A 14018-nucleotide genomic window follows, 5' to 3' on the forward strand; every position below is an offset into this window, starting at 1 on the left:
TTAAATTCACCCATTCCAGTCCATTTCAGTTCGCTGATTCCTAGAATGTCGACATTCACTCTTGCCATCTCTTGTTTGCCCACTTCCAATTTGCCTTGATTCATGGACCTGACATTCCAGGTTCCTATGCAATATTTCTCTTTACAGCATTGGACCTTGCTTCTATCACCAGTCACATCCATATCTGGGTATTGTTTTTGCTTTGGCTCCATCCCTTCATTCTTTCTGGAGTTATTTCTCCACTGATCTCCAGTAGCATATTGGGCACCTACTGACCTGGGGAGTTTCTCTTTCAGTATCCTATCATTTTGCCTTTTCATACTGTTCATGGGGTTCTCAAGGCAAGAATACTGAAGTGGTTTGCCATTCCCTTCTCCAGTGGACCACATTCTGTCCAATCTCTCCACCATGACCCGCCCGTCTTAGGTTGCCCCATGGGCATGGCTTAGTTTCATTGAGTTAGACAAGGCTGTGGTCCTAGTGTGATTAGATTGACTAGTTTTCTGTGAGTATGGTTTCAGTGTGTTTGCCTTCTGATGCCCTCTTGCAACACCTACCATCTTACTTGGGTTTCTCTTACCTTGGGCGTGGGGTATCTCTTCACGGCTGCTCCAGCCAAGCAGGAGCTGACTGTGGCTCAGACCATGAACTCTTTATTACCAAATTCAGACTTAAATTGAAGAAAGTAGGGAAAACCACTAGAACATTCAGGTGTGACCTAAATCAAATCCCTTATGATTATACAGTGGAAGTGAGAAATAGATTTAAGGGCTTAGATCTGATAGATAGAGTGCCTGATGAACTATGGAATGAGGTTTGTGACATTGTACAGGAGACAGGGATCAAGATCATCCCCATGGAAAAGAAATGCAAAAAAGCAAAATGGCTCTCTGGGGAGGCCTTACAAATAGCTGTGAAAAGAAAAAAAGCAAAAAGCAAAGGAGAAAAGGAAAGATATAAGCATCTGAATGCAGAGTTCCAAATAATAGCAAGAAGAGATAAGAAAGCCTGCCTCAGCGATCAATGCAAAGAAATAGAGGAAAACAACAGAATGGGAACGACTAGGGATCTCTTCAAGAAAATCAGAGATACCAAAGGAACATTTCATGCAAAGATGAGCTCGATAAAGGACAGAAATGGTATGGACCTAACAGAAGGAGAAGATATTAAGAAGAGATGGCAAGAATACACAGAAGAACTGTACAAAAAAGATCTTCACGACCCAGATAATCACGATGGTGTGATCACTGACCTAGAGCCAGACATCTTGGAATGTGAAGTCAAGTGGGCCTTAGAAAGCATCACTACGAACAAAGCTAGTGGAGGTGATGGAATTCCAGTTGAGCTATTCCAAATCCTGAAAGATGATGCTGTGAAAGTGCTGCACTCAATATGCCAGCACATTTGGAAAACTCAGCAGTGGCCACAGGACTAGAAAACGTCAGTTTTCATTCCAATCTCAAAGAAAGGCAATGCCAAAGAATGCTCAAACTACCGCACAATTGCACTCATCTCAAATGCTAGTAAAGTAATGCTCAAAATTCTCCAAGCCAGTCTTCAGCAATATGTGAACCATGAACTTCCAGATGTTCTAGCTGGTTTTAGAAAAGGCAGAAGAACCAGAGACCAAATTGCCAACATCCGCTGGATCATGGAAAAAGCAAGAGAGTTCCAGAAAATCATCTATTTCTGCTTTATTGACTATGCCAAACCCTTTGACTGTGCTGATCACAACAAACTGTGGAAAATTCTGAAAGAGATGGGAATACCAGACCACCTGATCTGCCTCTTGAGAAATCTGTATGCAGGTCAGGAAGCAACAGTTAGAACTGGACATGGAACAATAGACTGGTTCAAAATAGGGAAAGGAGTACATCCAGGCTGTATATTGTCACCCTGTTTATTTAACTTATATGCAGAGTACATCATGAGAAAAGCTGGACTGGAAGAAACACAAGCTGGAATCAAGATTTCCGGGAGAAATATCAATAACCTCAGATATGCAGATGACACCACCCTTATGGCAGAAAGTGAAGAGGAACTCAAAAGCCTCTTGATGAAAGTAAAAGAGGAGAGTGAAAAAGTTGGCTTAAAGCTCAACATTCAGAAAACGAAGATCATGGCATCCGGTCCCACCACTTCATGGGAAATAGATGGGGAAACGGTGGAAACAGTGTCAGACTTGATTTTTTTGGGCTCCAAAATCACTGCAGATGGTGACTGCAGCCATGAAATTAAAAGATACTTACTCCTTGGAAGGAAAGTTGTGACCAACCTAGACAGCATATTCAAAAGTAGAGACATTACTTTGCCAACAAAGGTCCGTCTAGTCAAGGCTATGGTTTTTCCTGTGGTCATGTATGGATGTGAGAGTTGGACTGTGAAGAAGGCTGAGCACTGAAGAATTGATGCTTTTGAACTGTGGTGTTGGAGAAGACTCTTGAGAGTCCCTTGGACTGCAAGGAGATCCAACCAGTCCATTCTGAAGGAGATCAGCCCTGGGATTTCTTTGGAAGGAATGATGCTAAAGCTGAAACTCCAGTACTTTGGCCACCTCATGCGAAGAGTTGACTCATTGGAAAAGACTCTGATGTTGGGAGGGATTGGGGGCAAGAGGAAAAGCGACGACAGAGGATGAGATGGCTGGATGGCATCACTGACTCGATGGACGTGAGTCTGAGTGGACTCCAGGAGTTGGTGATGGACAGGGAGGCCTGGCGTGCTGCGATTCATGGGGTCACAAAGAGTCGGACACAACTGAGCGACTGATCTGATCTGATCTCTCACTCACTTGACTTGGGGATGTAGAAGTGTTCTGACAGCATTTCTGGGAAGCGCTGTTCTTCTGCACTGAGTTGCTCTTGCATCTTTCAAAAAAAAAAAAAATTGGGAGAGGAAAGCTTATTTATGTGGAAATTTTCCTGGGATCTTTATTCTGTGCAGTTCCCTTCTACTGAATTACTTGAACAGTTTTAAGAGTACATTACGATTCATTTATTGTGTTTTAGTGTATTTTCCTTGTTATACTTTTCTTAGTGTCAGGGGAGTGTGTGATTTCCTCGGTTCTATCTCACCACAGCAAAAATTTGAAACAGTGGACCGGTGTTACAGCTCTGTTACAGCTCAGTTATATTTTGCAAGCAAAGGAAAATACATCCTCAAGGCATGAGGGTGGGCCAACCCAAAAGAAAGGGGTTCAATTTGGCTTCTCTTCTTATATGTTTTTTCTCCTCCTCCTGAACCTGCCCTCTGTAAATTGGGCTAGCCATGAGGGCTGTTTATTTCACCTGAGGTTCTCACTCCGGTCTTCAGACCTTCCTTTGTTCCATTTTTGCAGGCTTCTCCCTTCTTTGTCTTTTTGCCACTGGCTTTTTGGGCTCCTTTTTCCTATTGTAACTACCTAACAGTTCCCCTTCAGGAGACGGGAGGCCCAATTCTTTGGGAGTAGAGGTGTCGAGGTCTCTCTGGCTACTCTCTCCTGAGTTGGGATGATAAGGGGCATTGGGCCTCCCCGTCTTGCTGGTATCAAGCCTCAGAGTCCTTATAGCAGTGTCCATCTAAAGGTGAGTGATATTTTCTGTGATCGGGTGTAGTTTTATATATCCTTGTTGAACTGGCACTGCATGTTGTAGCTTGTTGACAGGTGTTTTGAGTGTCCTCTTCTGTTTTCTTCCATTGTTTGACTCATGAGTAGTGAATCCAGTAATCGTATCCTGGTACCTTGACTGCTGTGGGGGTAGAAAGTATTACAGAATACAAGTCCTTCCATATAGGCTAGAGTTGAACCTTTGGGGAGCCATATTTCCAGACTTAATTAGAACTTGAGTCCTTGGAGCATATACTGGTGGCTCTTTTCTAAAACCGACTTGAACATCTGGAAGTTCATGGTTCACATATTGCTGAAGCCTGGCTTGGAGAATTTTGAGCATTACCTTACTAGTGTGTGAGATGAGTGCAATTGTGCAGTAGTTTGAGCATTCTTTGGCATTGCCTTTCTTTGGGATTGGAATGAAAACTGACCTTTTCTAGTCCTGTGGCCACTGCTGAGTTTTCCAAATGTGCTGGCATATTGAGTGCAGCACTTTCACAGCATCATCTTTCAGGATTTGGAATAGCTCAACTGGAATTCCATCACTTCCACTAGCTTTGTTCGTAGTGATGCTTTCTAAGGCCCACTTGACTTCACATTCCAAGATGTCTGGCTCTAGGTCAGTGATCACACCATCGTGATTATCTGGGTCGTGAAGATCTTTTTTGTACAGTTCTTCTGTGTATTCATGCCACCTCTTCTTAATATCTTTTATGCTTCTGTTAGGTCCATACCACTTCTGTGTGGATCACAATAAACTGAAAAATTCTGAAAGAGATGGGAATTTGACCTGACCTGCCTCTTGAGAAAGCTATATGCAGGTCAGGAAGCAACAGTTAGAACTGGATATGGAACAACAGACTGGTTCCAAATAGGAAAAGGAGTACATGAAGGCTGTATATTGTCACCTGCTTATTTAACTTCTATGCAGGGTACATCATGAGAAACGCTGGGCTGGAAGAAGCACAAGCTGGAATCAAGATTTCCGGGAGAAATATCAATAACCTCATATATGCAGATGACACCACCCCTATGGCAGAAAGTTAAGAGGAACTAAAAAGCCTCTTGATGAAAGTGAAAGAGGAGAGTGAAAAAGTTGGCTTAAAGCTCAACATTCAGAAAACGAAGATCATGGCATCTGGTCCCATTACTTCCTGGGAAATAGATGGGAAAACAGTGGAAACAGTGTCAGACTTTATTTTTGTGGGCACCAAAATCACTGCAGATGGTGACTGCAGCCATGAAATTAAAAGACGCTTACTCCTTGGAAGGAAAGCTATGACCAACCTAGATAACATATTGAAAAGCAGAGACATTACTTTGCCAACAAAGGTCCGTCTAGTCAAGGCTATGGTTTTTCCTGTGGTCATGTATGGATGTGAGAGTTGGACTGTGAAGAAAGCTGAGTGCCGAAAAATTGATGCTTTTGAACTGTGGTGTTGGAGAAGACTCTTGAGAGTCCCTTGGACTGCAAGGAGATCCAACCAGTCCATTCTGAAGGAGATCAGCCCTGGGATTTCTTTGGAAGGAATGATGCTAAAGCTGAAACTCCAGTACTTTGGCCACCTCATGCGAAGAGTTGACTCATTGGAAAAGACTCTGATGTTGGGAGGGATTGGGGGCAAGAGGAAAAGGGGACGACAGAGGATAAGATGGCTGGATGGCATCACTGACTCGATGGACGTGAGTCTGAGTGGACTCCAGGAGTTGGTGATGGACAGGGAGGCCTGGCGTGCTGCGATTCATGGGGTCGCAAAGAGTCGGACACAACTGAGCGACTGATCTGATCTGATCTCTCACTCACTTGACTTGGGGATGTAGAAGTGTCTGACAACATTTCTGGGAAGCACTGTTCTTCTGCACTGAGTTGCTCTTGCATCTTTCTAAAAAAAAAAAAAATTGGGAGAGGAAAGCTTATTTATGTGGAAATTTTCCTGGGATCTTTATTCTGTGCAGTTCCCTTCTACTGAATTACTTGAACAGTTTTAAGAGTACATTACGATTCATTTATTGTGTTTTAGTGTATTTTCCTTGTTATACTTTTCTTAGTGTCAGGGGAGTGTGTGATTTCCTCGGTTCTATCTCGCCACAGCAAAAATTTGAAACAGTGGACCGGTGTTACAGCTCTGTTACAGCTCAGTTATCTTTTGCAAGCAAAGGAAAATACATCCTCAAGGCATGAGGGTGGGCCAAAAGAAAGGGGTTCAATTTGGCTTCTCTTCTTATATGTTTTTTCTCCTCCTCCTGAACCTGCCCTCTGTAAATTGCGCTAGCCATGAGGGCTGTTTGTTTCACCTGAGGTTCTCGCTCCGGTCTTCAGACCTTCCTTTGTTCCATTTTTGCAGGCTTCTCCCTTCTTTGTCTTTTTGCCACCGGCTTTTTCGGCTCCTTTTTCCTATTGTAACTACCTAACAGTTCCCCTTCAAGAGACGGGAGGCCCAATTCTTTGGGAGTAGAGGTGTCGAGGTCTCTCTGGCTACTCTCTCCTGAGTTGGGATGATAACGGGCATTGGGCCTCCCCGTCTTGCTGGTATCAAGCCTCAGAGTCCTTATAGCAGTGTCCATCTAAAGGTGAGTGATATTTTCTGTGGTCGGGTGTAGTTTTATATATCCTTGTTGAACTGGCACTGCATGTTGTAGCTTGTTGACAGGTGTTTTGAGTGTCCTCTTCTGTTTTCTTCCATTGTTTGACTCATGAGTAGTGAATCCAGTAATCGTATCCTGGTCCCTTGACTGCTGTGGGGGTAGAAAGTATTACAGAATAGAAGTCCTTCCATATGGGCTAGAGTTGAACCTTTGGGGAACCATATTTCCAGACTTACTTAGAACTTGAGTCCTTGGAGCATATACTGGTGGCTCTTTTCTAAAACCGACTTGAACATCTGAAAGTTCATGGTTCACATATTGCTGAAGCCTGGCTTGGAGAATTTTGAGCATTACCTTACTAGTGTGAGAGATGAGTGCAATTGTGCAGTAGTTTGAGCATTCTTTGGCATTGCCTTTCTTTGGGATTGGAATGAAAACAGACCTTTTCTAGTCCTGTGGCCACTGCTGAGTTTTCCAAATGTGCTGGCATATTGAGTGCAGCACTTTCACAGCATCATCTTTCAGGATTTGGAATAGCTCAACTGGAATTCCATCACCTCCACTAGCTTTGTTCGTAGTGATGCTTTCTAAGGCCCACTTGACTTCACATTCCAAGATGTCTGGCTCTAGGTCAGTGATCACACCATCATGATTATCTTGGTCATGAAGATCTTTTTTGTACAGTTCTTCTGTGTATTCGTGCCACCTCTTCTTAATATCTTTTATGCTTCTGTTAGGTCCATACCACTTCTGTGTGGATCACAATAAACTGAAAAATTCTGAAAGAGATGGGAATTTGACCTGACCTGCCTCTTGAGAAAGCTATATGCAGGTCAGGAAGCAACAGTTAGAACTGGATATGGAACAACAGACTGGTTCCAAATAGGAAAAGGAGTACATGAAGGCTGTATATTGTCACCTGCTTATTTAACTTCTATGCAGGGTACATCATGAGAAACGCTGGGCTGGAAGAAGCACAAGCTGGAATCAAGATTTCCGGGAGAAATATCAATAACCTCATATATGCAGATGACACCACCCCTATGGCAGAAAGTTAAGAGGAACTAAAAAGCCTCTTGATGAAAGTGAAAGAGGAGAGTGAAAAAGTTGGCTTAAAGCTCAACATTCAGAAAACGAAGATCATGGCATCTGGTCCCATTACTTCCTGGGAAATAGATGGGAAAACAGTGGAAACAGTGTCAGACTTTATTTTTGTGGGCACCAAAATCACTGCAGATGGTGACTGCAGCCATGAAATTAAAAGACGCTTACTCCTTGGAAGGAAAGCTATGACCAACCTAGATAACATATTGAAAAGCAGAGACATTACTTTGCCAACAAAGGTCCGTCTAGTCAAGGCTATGGTTTTTCCTGTGGTCATGTATGGATGTGAGAGTTGGACTGTGAAGAAAGCTGAGTGCCGAAAAATTGATGCTTTTGAACTGTCGTGTTGGAGAAGACCCTTGAGACTCCCATGGACTGCAAGGAGATCCAACCAGTCCATTCAAAAGGAGATCAGTCGTGGGTGTTCATTGGAAGGAATGATGCTAAAGCTGAAACTCCAATACTTTGGCCACCTCATGCGAAGAGTTGACTCATTGGAAAAGACTCTGATGCTGGGAGGGATTGGGGGCAGGAGGAAAAGGGGATGATAGAGGATGAGATGGCTGGATGGCATCACCAACTCAATGGACGTGAGTTTGAGTGAACTCTGGGAGTCGGTGATGGACAGGGAGGCCCAGTGTGCTGCAATTCATGGGGTCACAAAAAGTTGGACACGACTGAGCAACTGAACTGAATCCCTTCCATCAGGAAGCTTACACAGGCTCCTTAGCATCATCCACCAGTGGGCAGACAGAAAAGGCAAGAAGAACCACAGTCCTACAGCAGCTAGAACCAAACCACATGACAGAAAGTTAAGCAGGATGAAAAAGCAGAGGGCTTTGTTCCAGATGAAAGGGCAAGATAAAACCCCAGAAAAACAACCAAATGAAGTGGAGACTTAGGAAACTTTCCAGTAAAAGATGACCCAGGACCTTGGGAAAAGAATGGAGGCAAAGATTGAAAAGATGAAAGAAATGTTAACCAAAGAGCTAGAAGCACTAAAAAACAAACAAACAAATAGAGAGGGAGAGAGAGACAGATGAAAGGATCAATAGCAGAATAACTGATGCAGAAGAATGGGTAAGTGAACTGGAGGACAGAATGTTGGAAATCACTGCCGCTGAACAGCATATAGAAAAAGAATGGAAAAAAAAAAAAATGAAGACAGCCTAAGAGACCTCTGGGATAACATTAACTGCACCAGCATTTGCATTACAGGGGTCCCAGAAAGAGAAGAGAAAGGACATGAAAAAATATTTGAAAAAATGATATCTGAAAACCTCCCTAACATTGGAAAAGAAATAGTCAACCAAGTCCAGGAAGCACAGAGAGTCTCAGGCAATATAAATCCCAAGTAAGAATACACCTAACATTCCAGGTTCCTATGCAATATTGCTCTTTACAGCATCGGACCTTGCTTCTATCACCAGTCACATCCATAACTGAGTGTTGTTTTTGCTTTGGCTCCATCCCTTCATTCCTTCTGGAGTTATTTCTCCACTCATCTCCAGTAGCGTATTGGGCACCTACCTACCTGAGGAGTTCCTCTTTCAGTATCCTATCATTTTGCCTTTTCATACTGTTCATGGGGTTCTCAAGGCAAGAATACTGAAGTGGTTTGCCAGATCTGATAGATAGAGTCCCTGATGAACTATGGACAAAGGTTAGTGACATTATACAGGAGACAGGGATCAAGATCATCCCTATGGAAAAGAAATGCAAAAAAGCAAAATGGCTGTCTGGGGAGGCCTTACAAATAGCTGTGAAAAGAAAAGAAGCAAAAAGCAAAGGAGAAAAGGAAAGATATAAGCATCTGAATGCAGAGTTCCAAAGAATAGCAAGAAGAGATGAGAAAGCCTTCTTCAGCGATCAATGCAAAGAAATAGAGGAAAACAACAGAATGGGAAAGACTAGAGATCTCTTTAAGAAAACTAGAGATACCTGGGGAACATTTCATGCAAAGATGAGCTCGATAAAGGATAGAAATGGTATGGACCTAACAGAAGCAGAAAAGATATTAAGAAGAGATGGCAAGAATACACAGAAGAACTGTACAAAAAAGATCTTCACGACCCAGATAATCACGATGGTGTGATCACTGACCTAGAGCCAGACATCTTGGAATGTGAAGTCAAGTGGGCCTTAGAAAGCATCACTACGAACAAAGCTAGTGGAGGTGATGGAATTCCAGTTGAGCTATTCCAAATCCTGAAAGATGATGCTGTGAAAGTGCTGCACTCAATATGCCAGCACATTTGGAAAACTCAGCAGTGGCCACAGGACTAGAAAAGGTCCGTTTTCATTCCAATCCCAAAGAAAGGCAATGCCAAAGAATGCTCAAACTACTGCACAATTGCACTCATCTCACACACTAGTAAGGTAATGCTCAAAATTCTCCAAGCCAGGCTTCAGCAATATGTGAACCATGAACTTCCAGATGTTCAGGCTGGTTTTAGAAAAGGCAGAAGAACCAGAGATCAAATTGCCAACATCCGCTGAATCATCAAAAAAGCAAGAGAGTTCCAGAAAAACATCTATTTCTGCTTTATTGACTGTGCCCAACCAAGCCTTTGACTGTGTGGATCACAATAAACTGTGGAAGGGATTAGTGGTGGGGAAAACTGGGTCTTGCTCTGGTGAGCAGGGCTATGCTCACTAAAATGGTAATCCAATTATCCACTGATGAGTGGAGTTTTTTGACCAGAGGTGACCCAACCCTTGGGTGTATGGGCTCTGTGATCAGGTTAATAGTGACCTCCAAGAGGGCTTATGCCAAGGGCCTCTTCCAGGATTGCTGCTGCCAGTGCCTGTGTCCCCACAGTGAGTCACTTCTGACCCACATGTCCACTCGTGTGTGTGTGTTGTGTATGCTAGTGTTGCAGACATTCCAACTCTAGCAGGTACGTCTGGTTCAGTCTTCTGTGGGGTCACTGAACTCTTTCCCCTGGGTTTTGGTGCACACAGATTTTTTTTTGCCCTCCAAAAGTGAAGTCTCTGCCTCCCCCAGTCCTGTGAAAGCCCTATAATCAAATCCCACTGGCCTTCAAAGTCAGATTCCCTGGGGATTCCCAATCTCTTTGCCAAATCCCCAGGCTGGAAAGCTTGACATGAGGCTCAGAACCTTCACAATAGTGGGAGAACTTCTTTGGTATTATTAGTCTCCAAATCATGGGCTGCCCACCTACCAGGTATGGGATTTGATTTTATCATATTTGTGTTCCTCCTACCATCTTGTTGTGGTTTCTTCTTTGTCTTTAGATATAGTTTATCTTTTTTGGTGGAATCTGGTGACCTCCTGTTGGTAGTTGTTCAAGAGCTACTTGAGCTTTTGGTGCTCTTGCAGGAGGAGATGAGTGCATGTCCTTCTACTCCACCATCTTGAACAGGAAGGCCCTCTAAATTTATAATTTTAGTTTTTTGTTGTTGTTGTTGTTCCCCTTTCTCTTGTTTTAGGTGAAATTGGTTGCTTTTTTGAGATTTTTCTTCTTTCTTAAGGTAAGATTTTATTGTGATGAACTTCCTTCTTAGAACTGCTTTTTGCTGCAGTTTTGGACCATTGTGCTTTTGTTTCCATTTGTCTCCAGGTATTTTCTAATTTCCACTTTGAGTTCTCCAGTGATCTATTGGTTGTTTAGCAGCATATTGTTTAGCCATTATGTGTTTGTGTTTTTTTTATAGTTTTTTTCTTGTAGTTTATTTCTATTCTCATAGCCTTGTGATAAAAAAAAAAAAATGCTGGATGTGATTTTGATTTTCTTAAATATGCTGGGCTCATCTTGTGGCCCAGCATATGGTCAATCCTGGAGAATATTTCATGTTCACTTGAGAAGAATGTGTATTCTTCTATTTTTGGATGGAATGCTCTATAACTATCAGTTATGTCCAACTTCACCAGAACTTTTAAGTAAATTCATAACTTTAAATACTTGGCAGTGGTTTAGTCGCTAAGTCGTGTCTGATTCTTTGCTACCGCATGGACTATAGCCCATCAGGCTCCTCTGTCCATGAGGTTTTCGAGGCAAGACTACTAAAGTGGGTTGCCATTTCCTTTTCCAGGGGATCTTCCTCACCCAGGGGATCTTCTCAACCCAGGGATCAAATCTGGGTCTCCTGCATTGCAGGAGGATTTTTTTTTTTTTTTTTACCAACTGAGCCACCAAGGAAGCCTTTTAAAATACTTATAAATACAATAATAATGGAAATTACAGTTACAAAACTACTATTTAAATTATCATATTTTGTTTTTCTACTTTAGAAACAGTTATTTGGCTTTCTTTGTCTCCCAGATAGCTGAAAGAGGACTTATATGTAGGAAAAGTGCAGATCCATGTGATTTTGAAGGATATTGGCAATGGAATTTCTGAGTCTTGTATACCCGATGTGAAATCTGCTGATTTTGAATTTTGCAGTAATAAGACTATCTATTGCTTTGGTGGGAGATGCCGAGACACAAATATACAGTGTGCAGAGTTGTTTGGAAGATGTAATATTTGTACTTTTTTTCTATGGTTTATTTTTAAACTATATCTTTAGGTTAGTAACCTACCCTGTCACCATAATAATGATTATTGTTTAAATGTAAATTTGGAGATAAATTACAAATAAAATAAACTTTGACCTATATCAAGGCGTAAAATAGATCTAGTAAGTATAAAACAAAAGAATAGGATAATAGTAAAATTTCAGGTGATTGGTGGAAATGGAGTAGACTATTAGAATTACAGATAAGGGAGCAAATGAGTGTTTTACTTGTTAGTAATTTCTGTAGGGTAATAATAGTTTTCTATTCTCAAGGAGGTAGTTTTTAGTAACCATTTCTCCTTCATACATAACCAGTGCAGTGCAGTGCAGTACTCAGCCACTCAGTCATGTATGACTTTTTGCAACCATATAGACTGTAACCCACCCAGTTCCTCTGTCCATGAAATTTCCAAGGCAAGAATACTTGAGTGGATTGCCATTTCATCTCCAGGGGATCTTCCTGACCCAGGGATCAAACAAACATCTCCTGTGTCTCCTGCACTGGGTAGATTCATTACCACTGTGCACCTGGGAATCCCATATAGCCAGCAGATGGCACCAAAAATTTATAGTAGATGATACTGCCTGGGCTTTGTTGACTAGATGTCTCCATATAAATTCACACTTTTAGTTTTTAATATTGTTGTTTTCAAGATGAATAACTGAAACTTATATTTTCAGTTGCAAAGGGACTTCTTTTCTATGTTTTCAAGAAGTGAATAAGTATAAAATCGGTTCAGAAACTGTAATGGAGGATTTTGTAGTTTTAGGTATGTATTTAGAAAAAAATAATACATTTTTCAAATGTAATATATGTGTATGTGTGTATACTACAAGGAATCACTTAATACAACAGAGAAATGAATATGGTATATAAGTATAAATTTATATGTTACACTTTGTAAGTTGATGTATGTTTCTGAATATCCTTGGTGTTATCCTTTGACTAACATTGTGACTTAGTCTCATATTTTGAATTGATATTTAAGTAATATATTGTGTCACTAAGTGACATATGGGTAATATTTTCTGTCCTATGTTACAGGAATATCAATTGTGGAAAGTTGGTTTGTCACTGGACTCATGCAGAAGTAGTGCCATTTAAAAATTTTGATACTCAGTATACTTACTTTCAAGGCCTTGTGTGTGTATCTACAAATTTAAGAAGCAAGCCAAGAGCATCGTTTGAACGAGATTATACATATGTAGCAACTGGCACTATATGTGGTGAAAATAAGGTAAACAAAAAGTTTTCTTAATTCTGTATATGTTATGTGAGTGTCCTAGTGTCCATGTGGGTGTTTGTGTGTGTGTGAGAGAGTGATAAAATGCACTTAAGATTTTAAATTTATAATGGTTACCAATTTTGCTTACTGCATCATGATCTTAAGCCTTAAAGGTCAAAATTTCTATTGATCAAAGGAACACTTGCTTTACTTTTCATCATTTCTATTATCAGTTTTACCATGAATAGTTAAAGCTATTTCCTCAAACTTTAATATCTTCCTTAATGTGTTTGGTAGACGGGCGGGTCATGGTGGAGAGATCTGACAGAATGTGGTCCACTGGAGAAGGGAATGGCAAACCACTTCAGTATTCTTGCCTTGAGAACCCCATGAAAAGTATGAAAAGACAAAATGATAGTATACTGAAAGACAGAGGATGAGATGGCTGGATGGCATCACTGACTCGATGGATGTGAGTCTGAATGAACTCCAGGAGTTGGTAATGGACAGGGAGGTCTGGCATGCTGCGATTCATGGGGTCGCAAAGAGTCAGACACGACTGAGCGACTGAACTGAACTGAACTGAGGCCAGGATCTTGTCTGCAATAGTTTGTGTAAAAAAAGGAAGGAAAAGAATGAAATAATACACCCCAAAATCAGGTTCACAAGAGATTGAGTGAGACTTGCCTGTGAGTGTTTTGGAGGCTCTGGTGGAAGCATGGGTCTACAGTGGCCTGCTGTGAGGTCATGGGCACTGGCAGCAGCAATCTTGGGAGGCTTGGCATACTAGTATGAGTCTTCTTAGAGGAGATTGCCATTCACCCTACCATAGAGCCTATTGTATACCAGAGACTGAAGAATCTAGGACTGGTGTGTCTCAGGCCAAACTAAAGGGAAGAGGTACAGCCCCACACATCAGTATAAAATTGGATTAAAAATTTACTGAGCATAGCCCTGTCCATCAAAGTAAGACCCAGTTTTATGCACAGCCG

General features: G+C 41.6%; 1 long non-coding RNA gene across 3 annotated transcripts in view; it reads left to right on the forward strand.

The window, feature by feature from the left end:
• LOC101905820 (uncharacterized) overlaps positions 1–14018 on the forward strand; it is a 45609-nt gene that overhangs the window by 14280 nt on the left and 17311 nt on the right. For 2 of the 3 annotated variants that reach the window (XR_009493168.1, XR_003032981.2), the window contains one exon: positions 12846–13038. This is a non-coding gene — a long non-coding RNA (uncharacterized lncRNA). Of the gene's footprint in view, positions 1–12467; positions 12571–12845; positions 13039–14018 lie in introns of those variants that run through there. The other variant, XR_003032982.2, reaches the window with a different exon arrangement.

Source organism: Bos taurus, chromosome 27 (assembly GCF_002263795.3).
Source record: "Bos taurus isolate L1 Dominette 01449 registration number 42190680 breed Hereford chromosome 27, ARS-UCD2.0, whole genome shotgun sequence".
NCBI lineage: Eukaryota > Metazoa > Chordata > Mammalia > Artiodactyla > Bovidae > Bos > Bos taurus.